At 34.3% G+C, this 17,975-nt stretch overlaps 1 protein-coding gene across 2 annotated transcripts in view; it reads left to right on the top strand.

The window, feature by feature from the left end:
• The window catches only part of LOC124373093 (cytoplasmic dynein 1 intermediate chain-like), a gene marked incomplete at its 5' end in the record, with an annotated part of 35,672 nt that extends 33,761 nt beyond the window's left edge, over nt 1-1,911 (top strand). For both annotated transcript variants that reach the window (XM_046831485.1, XM_046831486.1), the window contains 1 exon segment: nt 1,788-1,911.
• Nucleotides 1,912-17,975: the final 16,064 nt, after the last annotated feature.

Here is a 17,975-nt window from a genome sequence, read left to right as displayed (position 1 = left end):
AATTATTAGGTATGTTTGTTCATAATTGGCCAAAGGAAATTAAATAATAACAATGGTAATGCGTGTGAGTGAGTAAATCTGGATAAACTAATATAAAAGCTTACCTCAAACATATTGCTAATCTCTCTTTAGCTTCAACTGGTGCTCTGAACTTCGTTTTTCTGCGTGATAATTTCTCTTTTATAATGATAAGAAGATCTTCAAATTTGCTGTTGAGTCATGCGAAATATCCAAAAAAACTTTTCATCGTCTTCTATCAAATCTGGGAATAACGTATGAAACTCCCCCAAAGCTAACCTTTTAGTGTTTTATGTTATGTACCCAAAACCTGGCTTTTCTTCGTCTTTCTCTCTGCCTCTTCTTCTTCTATTACGAATGCAGCAACAATAATTAATTCTTCATCTAAGCAATGAAGCATCTTTTGACAATGTTTTAACACAGACTGAGAACTTGATTCAAACACCCAAGACGAGTCTGGCGTGGCGCGGCGGTTTCCGTCCTAATGCGCGCACCCTATCTTAAAATTTCCAGTCGTCCGTTCTGTCGTTTCCGTCCGTTCCGTCGTAGTGCGCGCGAGGCTTTAGCCACTCAATACTAGATGACAACAATGGGTGACTCAACCAATTAAAACTAAACATTTTAAACAACTGTCTAAATTTAAATCTGTTTCATAGACCTGCAATCAATAATAATAGTTTAGCTATAAACAATTAAATGTGTGACATGACTTTGTGGACACATTGTATAGCCATATAGCCTGCAAAATTGCAAAAGAAAACAGTTTGAGAATTTACTGTTAAAATAAACAAGGCAAGGTGCAACAATAAATTTAAGTAAAGATATACTTTAAAGGGTTTTAATACTTTTAGCATTTGAATTTTTAAGTAGGTTTGGGTACAGTGATTAGTTTTTCAACGTAACGTCTATTTTTTATGTTTGCAAAGCTCTCAGTAACCAAAATTAATTTTTTTTTTAAAAATTGAATTTAATAGTGTGATTCAGTCATTCTCAAAGGTTGTTATTGTTTTCAGGAATGTCTGTTTAAAGATTTCAAATTTATTTTACCCAAAACTATAAAATGGTGTTGTATTTACTTGTCTTTACATTAAATTTACGATTTTCTTCTGATTCTTTTGATGGCATCAAAAAAGTATTACATTTCCTTTGTTGTTGCGTATAGTTTTAGCTTTTATAAGTTAATAAAAAAAATTGTTTAATTTTTCAGATTTATTTTATACCAATTACATTGTATTGTTACTGCAACCAAATTTAACTCACTTCAGTTTTCAAAGAATCATTATTTTGTGATTGAATTTGTGGTATTCTGTTCTAATAATATGCATAACATTTAAAGTACATTTTGACTTACAGTATGTTTTAATTTAAGGTATTTTTTTCGACTCTGTGGCCATTTCTGTCTGTCAGTTATTGTACAATAGATGGTGCATGTCTTCCCAAGGGATTTGGCATAGCGTTTGTGAACATTTTTACATTGGTCTAATGGGTAACCACAATGGCAATGAGAAATTTGCACAATAACAAATGTTTAAACATACTGAGCGCAATCATATGGCATTTTTATATGTGATATAGACAAAATTTTACATACAACCTTAATGAAGCCTGTTACGTAACACATGGTGTGGCATACTCCTACTTTCTTTTATGTTAAATGATTACAAAAATATTTGTTGTAGTTTATTAGAGAACTAAAAATAGTTTTATGTCATTTTAGGATTCCATTTTTTTGTAAGAAACAACACTAACTTATTTGTATTTGTTGACAGATAATTGTTGTTGTGCAGTTAACATGAAAGAAGAAGAAGCAAGCTGTAAATATCAGAAAAATATACTGTAACAAAATAAAGTATATGCCTACTTTTATTAGCTTTTATGTAAACTTAATTGTATAATGATTGATTTTTTTTTGTTATTTTACTTATTTATTTCTTGTTTGTTACTTAAATAATAATAAAGCTTATTGAATATGTAGTCATTGTTTATTTTATAATCCTAATATTTTCCATATAAAATATTCTGTTCATTTGTAATTTTCAAGGTAGAGGAGGAAAATCAATAATATAACTGGCAGTGCAATTGTCCAGTTCTTGGTAAAGTATAAAATTTATTCTAACTCAAGAATAGGTAAACATTGCATATGCTAATTTGTGTACATTCATGTTATTTAACTTTTAGACTGGTACATAGTTTATTTTGTGTTGTTGATAAGGACATGCTTATTATTATATTTTGTATTATTTGGTATTGCATTGTAACTCCTTCAGTACCCAATGTCCATACATTATGGACATTGTCAATTTTCCTAGAAATGCAGACAACCATATAGTATGAATACCCAGTTTTATAGAAATGACATCATGTTTCGATGTTTGATAGTCTCGCCTACGATCAATGTATCATCTGTTTGTTTATGTTTTGTATTTTGATAGTGTGGCCTTGAATAATAATAATGATATATTTATTTTCTCAAACAAGCATTACAAGAGTTACGTAAAAATTACAGCAGTACAAACGTAACTTAATCTAAATGCCAGGTCTGATCAGTGCAATGCTGCTGATTAAGTAACAATGATAAAAAAAACATATAAAAAAAGCTTGTAAGCAAAGATAAAGATGAAAACTCCAACACCAAGCCTGTGTGGAGGGACAATTTAAATTTAAAAAATTGAAATAGGCTAATACAGAAACACACTTATAAAACAATTTTATTATGAAAAAAACTCCACAACTTTAAACAAGTATATTGAAATTTATAGTACAATAGTTATTATTTTGTTTGTCATTAACAAAGAGCCACTAAGTCTACATACCATAAAAAGTGTCATAAAACAATCAATACTGTCAAAATTTAAAAACAAAATACAAGTAAGAATACATTGCAAGCAAGGCTTAAAGATTTCATAGCATCTTTATTTACTAATTAATCATTCAAGAAATCTTCTATACTGCCGTTAGAAAATAAGAAACTTCTAATTAGTTTACAAAAAATATGAAAATTTTTTTAAGATCTGATTTTAAAGGAATTTTATTGAATAAATCAGGTGCTAAGCAATTATAAGACTTTTTAATAACTGTAAAGAAAAAAGGACCTAGAACAGACCCTTAGGGGACTCCTAGATCCACATTTTTAACAGATAATTTAGACCCCTTAATTGAAAAATACTGCTTTCTGTTGGTTAGATAAGAAATAATAATTTTACATGAGTTTTCTGAAACACTGCAGAATTTTAATTTGTCGAAGATAGAAGTACAGGGAACACAATCAAATGCCTTGCTCAAATCCAACAGTGGAAGAGTTATTTTTTCCGTTTTCTAATGCATCAAGACTGCAATTTATATAATTTCCATAACAGCAGATGTAGTTAATACCTTTTTGGAACCAGAATTGAGATTCCAAAATAAGATTGTATTGGCTGAAATTGTGATGAAAGTTGATCATGCATTAGTAACTAATATTTTTGGGAAGATTGAGACAATGGAGAGATTGAGAAGATTGGGACAATAGTTCTCGGGCATAAGTTTGTTACCTCTTTTGTAAATTGAGTTGACCATGGATATTTTTCAGGAGTCATAAAAGTCGCCAGTCTTCAGACATTTACTTAAAATATATGCTAGTGACTCCCTTATTTATTGAATTGTATTTTTTTTAATGGAATTAGACAACCAATAATAGTCCATACTTCTGGAATAAGACAATCATAGACCACCTTGACAATATCATTAGGCCTGGTCACTTACCAATGAAGATTCTGGCAAAACTGGACTGTTACCTAATCAATCTGAGGATGAAGTATTAGTAGCTGATATGTTATTTGAAATTTTAGTGACAGAGTTCAAGAAACAGCATTGAACTTGTTCTGGATCAAGTGTTATTTCATATGAATTTACAAGAAAATGTTCAAGTATGTTTGTGTTTTCCTCATATAGATTATTAGAAAAGTTTACGTGAATATTATCTGTACAGGAATTAGCATGAATTGGGACTAGGTTAAAAAATCTTAGTAAACTTGAAAAGTATATTGAATTACGAGACTCCAGTATCGAAATTTCAATGTTGAAATCACCACAAACGGCAACAAGGGTTCTCCTCCCTCAAAACAGTTTTCATTGCCAATTCAAAATACTTGAAAAACAGGTTAATGTTGCCCTGAGGAGATCTATAAAGACTTGTTACAGTGGAGTCCCGCTAATCCGAACACATGTAATCCGAACGTCGGTTAATCCGAACAGGTCCAGGAGGAATTATTTATAACGATAATGAACAGTTATAGGAACTAATTACTTAAAAAGTGAAAATGGGTGCATCATTTCGTACATAAACAAAGAAAACTTTAATTAAATAGACATAAAGTATTTTATTAAGACAAATTGTGTACGGTACAGTACAGTACATAAATAATGAAGTTAAATACAGTACCAAATTGAAACTTATAGGTTAATAGTATGAGTTAAATTACTGTATTAAGAAATGAAATCAAACAAAAATTGGACGTACAGTACTGATATTATTATTGAGTACAATATTAATTGTTAAAAGACATAAATTCAGTTATTGTCTTCTGTCGCATTGAAGAGAGTCTATTGGATGACGCGTAGTTTCGCCATCGTGTCATAAACATGATATCGGCAGGTGTAGCCTGTTGCTCTAAGTATCGTAGTGCAAGGTTAAGCGCTGCTGCACTGCCTGCGTGTGGCACCAACTCTCCTTTATCACCCAGGTTCTCGTCGTCCCGTAGCGCGTGGACCTGTACAATATCCAGTACGCTCACATTGTTTAACAATAGAACTCTCACACTAAATACGGTAAATGTGCTTAGTATTCGCAAACACGTTTATTTGTCAAGAAATACAATGCAACAGTCAGAAAACATGCTTTAATAAACAATGTTGATAATTCTATAACAAAATAGACCCATTCTCAAGTTTAAAACCGTATTTTTCTGTAATTCTGGCTAATCCGAACAATTACATAATCCAAATAGGGCTCGGTCCCAATTAGGTCGGATTAACGGGACTCTACTGTACTATAATATTCAGTTCAACTAACTTAATACAACATACTTAAAATTCAATGCTGAACTAAAATCCTCTAAATCGATTAACTCAAACTTAATATTTTGTTTGATAAAATACATGACCCATAATTTTTCTTTATTTTTCTGCAGAAACAACTTGAGGTAAATATACATCAATCATATAATATATACAAGGTGTTTGAAAAGTCTGGGTACGGCTTAATATTTTACAAACCATAGCAGATAACATCTATAAACTTTGCACAGTGTCATATGGCTATGTAAACTATTTTTCCTTGCTATTACCATGACATGCCAACCATGGGGGGACGGCCCACAGAGGAAAACATGAAAATCTTAAATGAAAGCATGGGTCGAGTGATACCTCATTTGAAAGAGCTCACTTAGTAGAGTTGAATGCCGCAAACCGCATCTCAAAAGGTTTATCCAATCCAAAATGGCGGGTTGTTTTAGGTACACATTGTAAAGTACATTATGCGCTGCCATTTCTGACTGGATCGTCATATTCTGATGCAGTAGGCGGCATTTCACTCTAATAAACGATGTGTTTTCACTGACTTTTTTAATTAGCAAATTATGTCATAAATTTATAACACAATAAATAAATCTAAAATGAATTCATCATCTTTATGTTTATGAATAATTTAAGTTCTACCATTGTTCTTTGTTGGTGAAATAGTTAACTTACCACTTAATTGTTGAACTAAATTTTTGGCAATTTTTTATAAATACTAATCAGTGAAACCATTGGTTAGTAGAGTAAAACGCCGCCTACTGCATCAGAATATGACGATCCAGTCAGAAATGGCAGCGCATAATGTACTTTACAATGTGTACCTAAAACAACCCGCCATTTTGGATTGGATAAACCTTTTGAGATGCGGTTTGCGGCATTCAACTCTACTAAGTGAGCTCTTTCAAATGAGGTATCACTCGACCCATGCTTTCATTTAAGATTTTCATGTTTTCCTCTGTGGGCCGTCCCCCCATGGTTGGCATGTCATGGTAATAGCAAGGAAAAATAGTTTACATAGCCATATGACACTGTGCAAAGTTTATAGATTTTATCTGCTATGGTTTGTAAAATATTAAGCCGTACCCAGACTTTTCAAACACCTTGTATATATACGTCCATCCCTGACTAACCAGTGTTCAGGAACAAAAACTGCATCAGCTTTTTTAATTTAACAAAAGTGATGTAATTCAAGAAACGTATTTCTAATGCTTTGCAGAGTGACTTGAAGAATTTTGGTTGAACCACTCATACTAGAGAAGTTACTCTTTAGCTTAAGAGGATCATTTACTCTATCACAGTGTAAGAACATACCCTCATGTGACTGAGCAATATTGTATTATGTAGGGTTTTTTAATTTAGATTTAATGGTACAACATAACAGAATTAGGTTGTATTACATTAATAAAATTTAGCTGTAGGATATCACCAGAACATTCACCACCACTATTGCTCTGCTCTGACACTTCATTGTAGGGATGATGATCAGTGTTGTGTAGTGCAGAAGAGAACACTAGTATATGAGCAAGAGAACTGGGATGGGTCAGGCCGTTTGCAGTTGCATGGATATGTGAACTGTGCAATGCAACATTTCGAGGATTGGAATCTATCCTCTGCGTTAGGTGGAGGAGGTATTAGTACAAACAAAAACAAAGTACAGAAAGAAGAAAAGAAGAGAAAGAAAAGGGTTCAAACATACTGAAAAGCTGCTTGGAGTCTAGTCCAGGCATTGTCACTGCAGAGAATGCAAGTCCTGTACCGTTATTTAGTTTCACTTCATATAGTATATATTTTCGCAACCCAGTTACTACTGCTTACTGGTTATAAGTTACATCCGATGTTCTTGGAACTAAATTCTTGGCGGATTGATAAACTAATTGGCACGTGTATTAATTTTTTCTCTCAGGAACTTTGTAGCTGCCGAACCTTGCTACCGAAGCTACATCTCGCGCGCCTTTTCCGTAAGTAAAACTTTATATTTTCGTATCATAAGTTAGCCCTTTCATGCGAGACATCTAATTTAAATGTAATGTAAAATAAATTATAACTTGCAAAGTAACTTACCTTGAATGTGTTTTATTTGCCAGATCAACTTGGATAATATTTGTGGCGATGTCCTTCTGACGAGACCACGTTGTCATGATTACAAGTTGTCTCGATAAATGGCTAATACCGTCGCGATTTTGTTTTAGGCAAGTTCAAGCCCAATTACTTCATGTTTTAGACTTCCAGTCTACTAATCTTCCCCTTTTCCGATTACAGCTGCATTGCCGAGCCAAGAATGCTGACGCCCACGTTTGTGAGTCGAGTTCGTCGTAAAGGGAAGTTATTTTTAAAGTTTTAGTAATTATAATTTTCGAAGGTACGATCCATAGAACATTGGAATATTTAGGTCCATCCCAAGGTATCATATTTTAGTTCATTCATACTCTATTTGGCAGCAACGTGGCGATACTTTATTTTATTTTACCAACTAGAAGTGGTGCTTTTATGTTTATTTGCCAATATCAAACATATATACGTAAACTTCGAATTTTCATTACTACGACCTCAGCGGTATCCAACCCCATGTGTATTGTCCATTCGGTACAAGTCACAAGTACGAGAAACACAATCACACATCACACCAGCAAGAATGAAAGTGTGATACTAACACAAAAATCAAAGTCGGCTCTTTCTTTGGCACCGCGTTGTGTCATCTGAAACAATGATAATATTTCTTCTTTTGTAAGATAGTGCTCTTATCAACCACAGGTTGTTGGTGTTGGTTGTTTTCTTTTGCTGCCTTTTTCAATAGTGATGTATTAGATATAATAGGATTACTTCTCTGTCTAGTAAAAATGTTTCTCATGGAATTATTAAATGGGCTTGTTTTTCCTTTTTACTCGTATTTTTATTTGTCATCTTCAATTATTGAGAACAGCAAATCCAATATAAGATATTTTAAATGTTAAGCAGGACAGCAATGTAAGCAGGCAACATTCAATTTGTATTCATTTTAAGAAAGTACATTTCAATATTTACTATAAGTCAGCAATTTAATATTAATCTTGTTTAAAATTTTTATTTTCATAAACCAGCTACTAGTAGCTGTAATTTTACTTAAAAAATAATTAATTAGGTTAAGTAAAACAACTGGGGAGTGATAGTGCATTTATCGAAAACAGGATGCAATGTCAAGTAGTGGTTTTAGTATTATACATAATTTTAAGTCCCCATGGTCACTTGAAATGCCTAGTTGCCTAAGAAGATGGAATTCTCTGTGAGCACGTTCTATGTTTATATTCCAGTAACAGCAAAGAGTAAAGGTCTTCACTGATATTTAAACTGAGGTCAGTGTATGGTAGACCACAGTTATTACTGTAGATCCGAGTCCAGAGAGCTTCTGACTAAGCTACTTGGCTCTGCAGATAACAATCTACTATCAGATAAGGTAATCTGCTCAACACTTCAGCCTCTTTTCAGTCATCTTTGCTGTCTGACAGTCCATGTTCAAAAATATTGAATTATTAAATAAATGTTTATTTGTTTGTATTTTTTGATTATGAAAATTACACAGCAAATATTAAATCCAAAAAACTAAGTCCATTGCCAACGTCAGTACTGTGTACTTGGCTTGGTTACACAAATCATTCAGATAAAAATGAGACTCGCATCCACCAAGTAATATCTCTCAAAGCAGTGAAAAAATGTTTAGATTAATCTATGAGTGAATACATAAATATTTTTAATATTAACTTAAGTTAATTTTGTAAAAAAGTAACTATTGAAGATATATATATATACCGTTGTCAATATTTACAGAATGTATAGTAAAATATGATGATTTAAAATTAAATATTACTGAGAGAAATAATAATCTTATAATAAAATATTATATAACAACACGCAGTTCCCGGGCTATAAATGGACTCACTGGACATCTGCGCAAGGGGCCAAATTTTAGGGGCGCAAATTTTGGGTTGAAGAAAAAATTATTAATTAATAAAGAAAGGTATGAAAAAAACGGTATTCAAAGAATAGTGAACCTGAATTATAAAATAATTGGAATTCAAATCAATTCCAATTGATTGAATACTTATAAACATAGAATTATAAACATGTATGAATACTGTTGTCATTGGCAACACTGACACTGATATAGCTTTAGTGGCAACAATGTGTGACAGGCAGTCAGACGCTGCTTCTGTTCTGCAACACCAAATCGGTGGACTGGCGCATGCGCCGAATTACCGCACCACGATATTACCTGACATATCCTATCCTCAATTACCTTTGTCTCCAAAATGGAATTGGGTGGGGGGGGGGTTGGCTCAAAGTTTTAAAATGTAAAGACTCATTAAGTGACACCTCATTTGATAGATCTTGATAAAAGAAGAAGAAAAGTGGAAACTAGAACTTTCTATCTTAACCTAGTAAAAAATGGCAATTCATTGAAATTGTGTATTGCCTAATAACATCAGATGATTAGAACTGTCCAAAGGAACAAAACCTATTGTATAAAACTTTTTATAGAAACGAATATAGATTCTTAGGGTTTATATGTTTTTAATGTGGACTTCTTCTTTCAATTAATAAATTTTCCCTGGCCAGCACGACGAAACTGAAACATTATTTTTTAACTGACCAGTATAAACTAAGGATCACTATACCATCTTTGGTACTTTGGATGAGGATGGTCAAGTACTTCAGAAACCTCTAAAATAACGTTTTAAAACTTCTTGGGACCACTGAAATTATAAAATTCTAGAGCTTTATTTCATATTTTGGCAATTGGTCATTTCAACACGAATTAAAGTGTTTAGCAACACTTTCATCCTTTGACGAATGATAAAAACCTTCTAATCAAATGACAAATAGCCTGAAGCTACAAAGTTCATTTACTTTTCCATGTTCAACAGTAAAGGAAGCAAAGAAACATAAGTATAGTTTGACCACTTTACTTCTGAAAGTAAATATATTACATGTTGTAGGCAGGGCCGGATCTATCATTTCTTCTAGGGGGGCAAGCTTGACTTTTGGCGCCCCCCCCGATACCAAACTATTTACCATAAGTTTTACTACTATATGCTTTGTATATGGGGTTGAAATAAAATAAAACTTAGGTTGAATAAGAAAGTGTTATTTTAATGAAATAGAAATGTCTATTTTACAATTTTACATGAATCCAAAACAATACAATTGTTTTAGAAAAAAACAATTACTAACAATTATATAATCTTTATCTTCCGAGCCTTCTTTGCTGCAAATGTGTTAATTATCTGATCACAATAAATCAAAGAAACCCTTTCATGTTCAATTGATACAATGCTTAAATTAGTTAGTCTTTGCTGTTTTCATAGAATTTCTTAAATAGGTTTTTATTAAGCTTCAATTTGCTGAAACTTCTCTCTCCAGATGCTACAGAGACTGGAAGCGTTAGAAAGATTTTAAGAGCTACATATATGTTTGGATAACCCTCTTTCAAACTTGCTCTTATGCAATATTTTGAGCAAAGATGCTGCTGTTGCGTCTTCCAATCCATCTTCCATATTTAAAGGCATGAAATTTAAAACTCTCTATTTTCATTCACAAGCTCTTCTTCATTTAAGTCACTGGCATATGTTGTTGTAGCTAAATTCTTTTGCTTTACTTTTCAAAGTTTTAACATCCATTTTTATATTTGATCCCCACACAAAAAATTAAACTTATCAGCAACGATTTTTAACGCATCATATCTGTTAGTTAGCTCACTAATAATTCTATCACATATTTGAAAAAGTGATCTTTTGAAAAGCTCTTCTTCTTCTTCAGTAAAATTTGGCCCATCATCTTCATGTGTGTCTCCTGTCATTTTTCTTTTTCTTTCTCTTTCTTGTTTCCTTGTACTCTGCTGTTATGCCCATATTATTAGCTAAAAATGTTGCCTCATCAATTGCCTCTGAAACAGTTAAATCCCTAGTTGAAGATAATACATTTAGAAGACTTGTATGTTTCTTGCAGCATTGTCTACTGTTGTGTCCTCTCTTTGTAGAAACTTGCTAACTCTATCAATTTTCTTGAGGACTGAATACCAAAAAGCATGTCATAATAACATATTCAAACCCTTTTCATGTTTTTAAGTAGCGATTTAGCTTCAGCTCTTGTTTCAGGAGATGAGAAACTCATGGGTAGTTAAGTCTTCAAGAGAAGAGAGCACTTTGTCCATATGTTTATAAATAACCTCCACAGAATCAATCCTTGCTGACCATCTTGTTTTACTTTCTGATTTTAACGAAAGGGGAACATGTTGTTTTAAAACTTCCCACCCTTGATGTAGAGCCATGAAAGAAGTTGTAGAGGCTGTTTATAATACCAAAATACGATTGTGCTTCAACACAGGCCTCTGCTGAATGAACCCCAACTAAATTTAAGGAATGGGCTGAGCATGGGACAAAGTAGGCCAGTTTGTTCTCTTGCACAATCCTTGACTGGACACCCTTGTATTTCCCAGCCATGTTTGCTCCGTTGTCATACGACTGGCCCCTGCAAAACATCAAGTCTAGACCATCTTCTTTGAGCTTTTTAGCAATGCTTTCAAAAAGCCCCTCGCCTGTTTTTTTTCACAGTAAAAAAAATCTAAAAAAGCTTCACATACCTCTGGCCCTTCGTCAGTATATTTAATGTAACGAATGACTTCAGTCATTTGTTCATTTTTACTTACATCAGGGGTACAGTCGAAAATCAATGAAAAAATATTTAGCTTTTTTATGTCCTGAATTATGTCTTCTCTAATTGCATTTGCAATGAGATCAAGAAACTCATCTTGTACTGTGTGAGAAAAATAGCTGAGCTGCCCTTTCTTATGGCGACCAATATGCTCACGCAAGGTCTCATTATTAGTGGGAAATTAAATCTATAGTGTTGAGAAATTTTCCACTATTTGGATCTGCAAAGTTACAAGTTTCGTTTGTCCCTCTGAATGCACTACCCTGTTTTGCCAAAAATAAGACAGCATCTAGTATACAGCGTTAGTACTTCTCTCCAGTGGGATTCCTCCTTTTTTATCTGATCCTGCAACTCCTTGTCGATCCCTCCTTTACCAAGTGACGTTTCTAATGCTTTCCATGAAACAAAGGTTTTCTTATGGTACTGGGAGTTTTTATGTTCTGGCAATTTGTCACTGAGTTTTTTTCCAGATTGTGAATCCCTCCTTTCTTGCTAAAAACGAAATTGTTGATTCATGTTCTGTGTTCAAATGACGAAAAAGCCTGCATGGAACACAGTACAAAGCATTCATTGTCTCGCTGTAAGCCAAATAAGATCTTTTGACCTTTGAAACCATTTTTTCAAAATTTTGTAAAACCAATCTTTTGTAAGGTTTCGGCCCCTCCCTACCGCTTTTACTCAAATCAGGATTATGATCACCGTTTTCACATCTCCTTTGTATGATGTAACATCTTTGTTTGTCACTAAGCTGAGTTGGCCAAGTTCCAGGGTCATTAAAATTAAAATTGTACTCACATTCACTATCTCCTGTTCTTCATGGTTAGGCCCTTTTGAGTCTGAAAACTGAAAAACGGCTTCTTGAAATGACGTAGAAGAGGCCCAAAAATCAGTAGCATGCGAAGTATGTGGTTTTTCACAAATAAAGTCATTGTTGTCTTCTTCCTCTGCACAAACGTCCATGAGATCTTCTCCTCCAGCGTTTTCTTCTCCCACCGCATCCTCTTGAACAGACGGTTTATTTCTCGTTGCTTCAGGTTCGGCTTCGTCTGTAAGCAACAGACATAAATGCACACATGACCAAAACATTTTAATTTTTTTAAGTAGGTTACATGTACAACATAAACAAATTATTACATTGTGTAACGTTTTTATAAATCATGTAGGCCTAACTAAAAACGTTACAAAAATATAATGTTGTTAAATAGTGCCAATAATGCTAAAAAACATGCTATCTTAATTGGAATACTATTACAGTACTAGCCTACAGGCTATTCGATATATTAATTGTTTTAGTAGTAAGGGCCAAGGGGATATTATTACAATCAATGTATTGTTAACATTTTAGTACGTATGTTACCGTATTAAAACTATCGTTAATAATAGCATAGAAAGTAAGTGAAAGAAGCATTTTATGTATATGTTTTTTAATGTATTTAGTTCTGAATATTTAAATGTGTTTATGCTACGCAAAGTGTGGTGGGCGTCGGCCGACGAATGTGAACGGGAGAGGATTTTCATTCAGGCAACGAATCTATAAAATATCTATAAACTAAAACTATATTTACAATTAATGATCTATAACCACTATTTTTTAACATTAAAACTGAAGTTTGTTGTTATTATGCCGCTATAGCCTATAACTGTTTTTGTACTCAAAATGAATCTTAACAAATTAAAATACAACAAAAATTAGTTACCTTGGTCCTTGATATTTTGCAACCATGATGACATTAAAGTTGACGATTTCGCGGCCTCTTGTTGTCTTGCTTTAGCTTTCTTTCTGTGGAAACACCCTGATGGTTTTTTCGACATGTTGATCTATGTTAGTCACAGGTAGAATACTCATACAACTGCGACATGAAATCTAACCTAAAACTCATCAAAAGTTCACGCTCACGTCGAGCGGGAACACTCACGAGTCACTAGTCAGGGGCGGGAGCGGGAGACTTGCGCTTGCGCTTTCTAGTCCTAGTCAAGCCGTAGACAATGTTGCCAACCCACAGCCTTAGTTATGAAAATACCCTGCCGCTTTAAAGATATTTCTTACTAGGCCTATGTTCTTTTGGTTTGCGCAAATATAGTTTACTGAAGTAAGAATTGTATGTACGTAGACTATATTGTGCTATTGGACACTTGACAGTAGAAATGGTAAATGTTTTTTTTTTTATGGTGGCCTCATCCCATCATTTGGTGCCCGGCGCGGCGCCCCCCCTAACTCGGCGCCCGGGTCACATGCCCCCCTGCCCCTCCCTGGATCCGGCCCTGTGTTGTAGTTCGCCAATGAGAACTCCTAAACTTACGCTTTATACTACTTATTAGTCCTGATAATAATATACTAAAGTAGTAGTACAGATCAAATTCACAGTTCACTAGCATCAGTAACCGAGCTACCAGACCTATCAAAATGTACATTAGTTAAGAAGCGGCTAATTAACGTTTTAAACAAATCAGACAATTTTTACATTATTAGTCAATGGAATCGTAAGTGACATAACATTTTGTTTACTAAAAATTGAATTTCGTTATTATTAAATTCAAATTTTGTGTAAATAAAGCTGAAATACATTGAGCTGATTTTGTGAGTTGATTCTTAGAACACAAAATTGAGGTCGATGTTTTAATGAATGTTTGGACAGCGTCTACGTGATCTGCTTACCGAGCTACCGACCACTTGAACTCACATTTAGGGAATTGGTAAGTCTCTTCAAAGTAAGGACTATGTTTTAATGCTTGTTCAGACTGAGTGGATGGACATCGTCTACGTGATCAGCTTGCACAGATACCTAAGCCTTGCCAACCACGTTGAAGGAATTGGTGTCTCTTCAAAGTGTGAATGATGTACTAACGCTTTATAAGGCTGGTGGACGATCAGCGTGTAGTTACCTGCTTGTAGAGCTACTGATGACTTGCCATCCAAGTCTAGTGAATTGATAAACCTCTTCAAAGTAAGGACGATGTTTTAATGCTTGTTTAGATTGATCGGATAAACAGCATTTAGATGATTTGATGTAGATATACCAACGACTTTCCACCCAAGTTTATGGAATTTGTAAGTGAGGGCGATGTTTTAATGCTTGTTCAGGCTGATGGATGGACAGCGTTACGTGACCTGCTTGTAGAGGTAGTGACCACTTGTACATACATTTAGTGAATACTTACTTAAGTCCCTTTACAGTGAGGACGATGTTTTAATGCTTGTTGCAGGCTGATGGATGGACAGCGTTACGTGACCTGCTTGTAGAGATAGTGACCACTTGCACATACATATAGTGAAAAGTTAAGTATCTTTACAGTGAGGGCGATGTTTTAATGCTTGTTCAGGCTGGTGGATGGACAGCGTTACGTGACCTGCTTATAGAGCTAGTGACCACTTGCACATACGTTTAGTGAATAATTAAGTCCCTTTAGAGCGAGAACGATGTTTTAATATTTGTTCAGGTTGATGGATGGACAGCGTTACGTGACCTGCATGTACAGTTAGCGACCACTTGCACGTACATTTAGTGAATAGTTAAAGCTCTTTACAATGAGGACAATGTTTTAGTGCTTGTTCAGGCTGGTGGATAGACAGCGTCTACGTGACCTGCTTGTAGAGCTACCGACCACTTGCACCAACATTTAGTGCTTAGTTAAGGCTCTTTACAGTGAGGACGATGTTTTAGTGCTTGTTCAGGCTGGTGGATAGACAGCGTCTACGTGACCTGCTTGTAGAGCTACCGACCACTTGCACCAACATTTAGTGCTTAGTACAGTGCAGGCTCTTTACAGTGAGGACGATGTTTTAGTGCTTGTTCAGGCTGGTGGATAGACAGCGTCTACGTGACCTGCTTGTAGAGCTACCGACCACTTGCACCAACATTTAGTGCTTAGTTAAGGCTCTTTACAGTGAGGACGATGTTTTAGTGTTGTAGTTCCTTGCTTTACCTCATCTACTCTTAATCCAAGTTTTTCCATAAATTTGTCATGAACTCTCTTCTTGGTTTCATCCCTAAATTGTTTAGTTGTAATTTAAGATCTCCATGCTTTAAATTCAAGATGGTAGCTGACTTTTAATATAAATTCCATGATCCGTATGCGAGCATGTAAAGGGGACGTACCGAGTCTGAGAACTTCATCGTTGGCTAGTTTCTATCCCGAATCTAATTGTCGTTAGTTCTGAAGGCTTCGCACCATAAATGACACAGTTACTCGCAGACGATGTATCAGTGACCACCTGGACCACCTTTCCGTCAAACATTTCCACCTTTCCCCCAGAGGTATATTTGTATGTGTTTTATTTAATCTTCAACCCGCAACTTTTCTGCTGTTATTATTTCTGGCGTCTCCGCTATTAACTGAAACTGTAAGCACCTGCAGTAGTCTGTTGATGATGACGAGGATTTTCCATATGCAAATTTCTGAAGTTATCTCTAATGGAACCATTGATGTAATGAACAAGTGTACATCGGAATTGCTATCCACTTTCTCTCAAAATCTCTGTTTGTATTGAGCTTGACCGGACGCTCAATCGAAGCCCCACTTTGAGTTGAGAAAGCGAGACCTCTAACATTTCCTGAGATATCTCTGTTTAATGCAAGAGTTTCAAAGATTCTGCTTTTGTGTGATCCAGCATACTTTTAAGACGCACCTCTGCTGATGTCTCAATAATGTTTCCATTTGGTGGGTAGCAATGTTCCTTTTCTTCCGGAACTTTTTATAAGAAGGAATGATTTTGTATCCAAGTTCATGATCAAACTTTTTATCACTTCATACTGTCCTCTAGACAAGTTTGCCTGGGATATTAAAGCTAAAGCCGCATTGGGAGATAAGGTTACTGCTGGTTGGTTAAGCGATTTACATACAGCAGCATCAATGAGAGCCTGAGACTGGGAAGTTCTAAGTTCTTGTATTTTGGTTTTTGAGCTATGGTAACACAGTCCTGAAAACTTTTAGAAGGCCTCCCTCCGATTTGGTTGCCTTTTGTTATCGTATATATACTATGCTATTGTATACTTCTCAAAACCATCTTGAAACCCCAAAAAACACCCTGAAAAATATACTTAAAAATGGTCGTAGTAAATACCCAAATAGTTTAAAATAATTTTGGAATTTTTCTCAATGATGCGTAATAACTTAAATCAGATATAACCACTCATTTTCGAAACGGCCACTATCTACCTAAAATATGAAACCTTACAGTGGGGAAATAAAAGAATCACATGAATATTAAAGAAAAGTCCTACATGCTTTCAGCGAATAATAACAGCCAAGAAATTATCGGTGAATTTTAAGCCCAATTCGTTATACTGTGCTGAAAATTAAAATAAATCACTTGAAAAGTATGCCGTGGAAGTAGTGTTTTTCACACAAATTCCCTGGCTACAGAAGAAAATACACGAATAGCGGAGATACGTAAAAATACTGGCACTGTAGAAAGATATCTCTCTAACACATTTTGACTGGATTTCTATTGTTATGTATATACAAAGTTGCCAACTTGGCAGCGCAGATGTTGGGGCGAGGTTTGACAATATGTTCATATCAAAGTTTATATCCGGTTACTTCTTGTATTGAATTCAGACCTGACCCAAAACTCTTTGTCACAAGACAACTATTTCAGTAAGTCTTTATTTTGTATTAAAAGTTTGACATTGTGGACACGATAATAATAGCAGATATTTTATGAATTACTTCTAATTGTCTATAAAAGCTGTACAAAATGAAAGTAACTTTTTTGTACCCTACAAAAGTAATGTCAAAGAGGAATTATGTACAATAATTTGAGTTACAACGGGACAAAAAAATAAAGAAGAGTTTTTATTGTGTTTGGAATACAAAGTATAAAAACATTCCACAAAAGTTAGTCCCAACAGTGGTAGACATATTAGACTATCAAAATTACATTTCTTTACTCTTAGTATGTACTGTATATATAAAGTTAATGTTTAATGCATATTTTCATATATTTACCGAATTATAGGGGTCTTAGATTTTGGGCCGTGATCAGCGAAAATAATAAATATTAAAAGTCTGCTTGAGGGTGGTTGCATTTAGTAGATTTAGAAATTTGAGATTCAGTTTCGATGCCCCCATAAAGAATATAAAGAAAAAAAATTTAATTTATAGCTTGTATAATATGCTGTTGTATATATGGTGCTCAATCATTTCTGTTGTATGAATATGTTGTTTCACAATATGTTAATTAGTATCAATGTCAATATATTCATATACCCATATGT

This window comes from Homalodisca vitripennis, unplaced genomic scaffold (assembly GCF_021130785.1).
Source record: "Homalodisca vitripennis isolate AUS2020 unplaced genomic scaffold, UT_GWSS_2.1 ScUCBcl_4755;HRSCAF=11125, whole genome shotgun sequence".
Taxonomy (NCBI): Eukaryota; Metazoa; Arthropoda; class Insecta; order Hemiptera; family Cicadellidae; genus Homalodisca; species Homalodisca vitripennis.
This window is presented reverse-complemented; position numbering and strand designations above follow the sequence as displayed.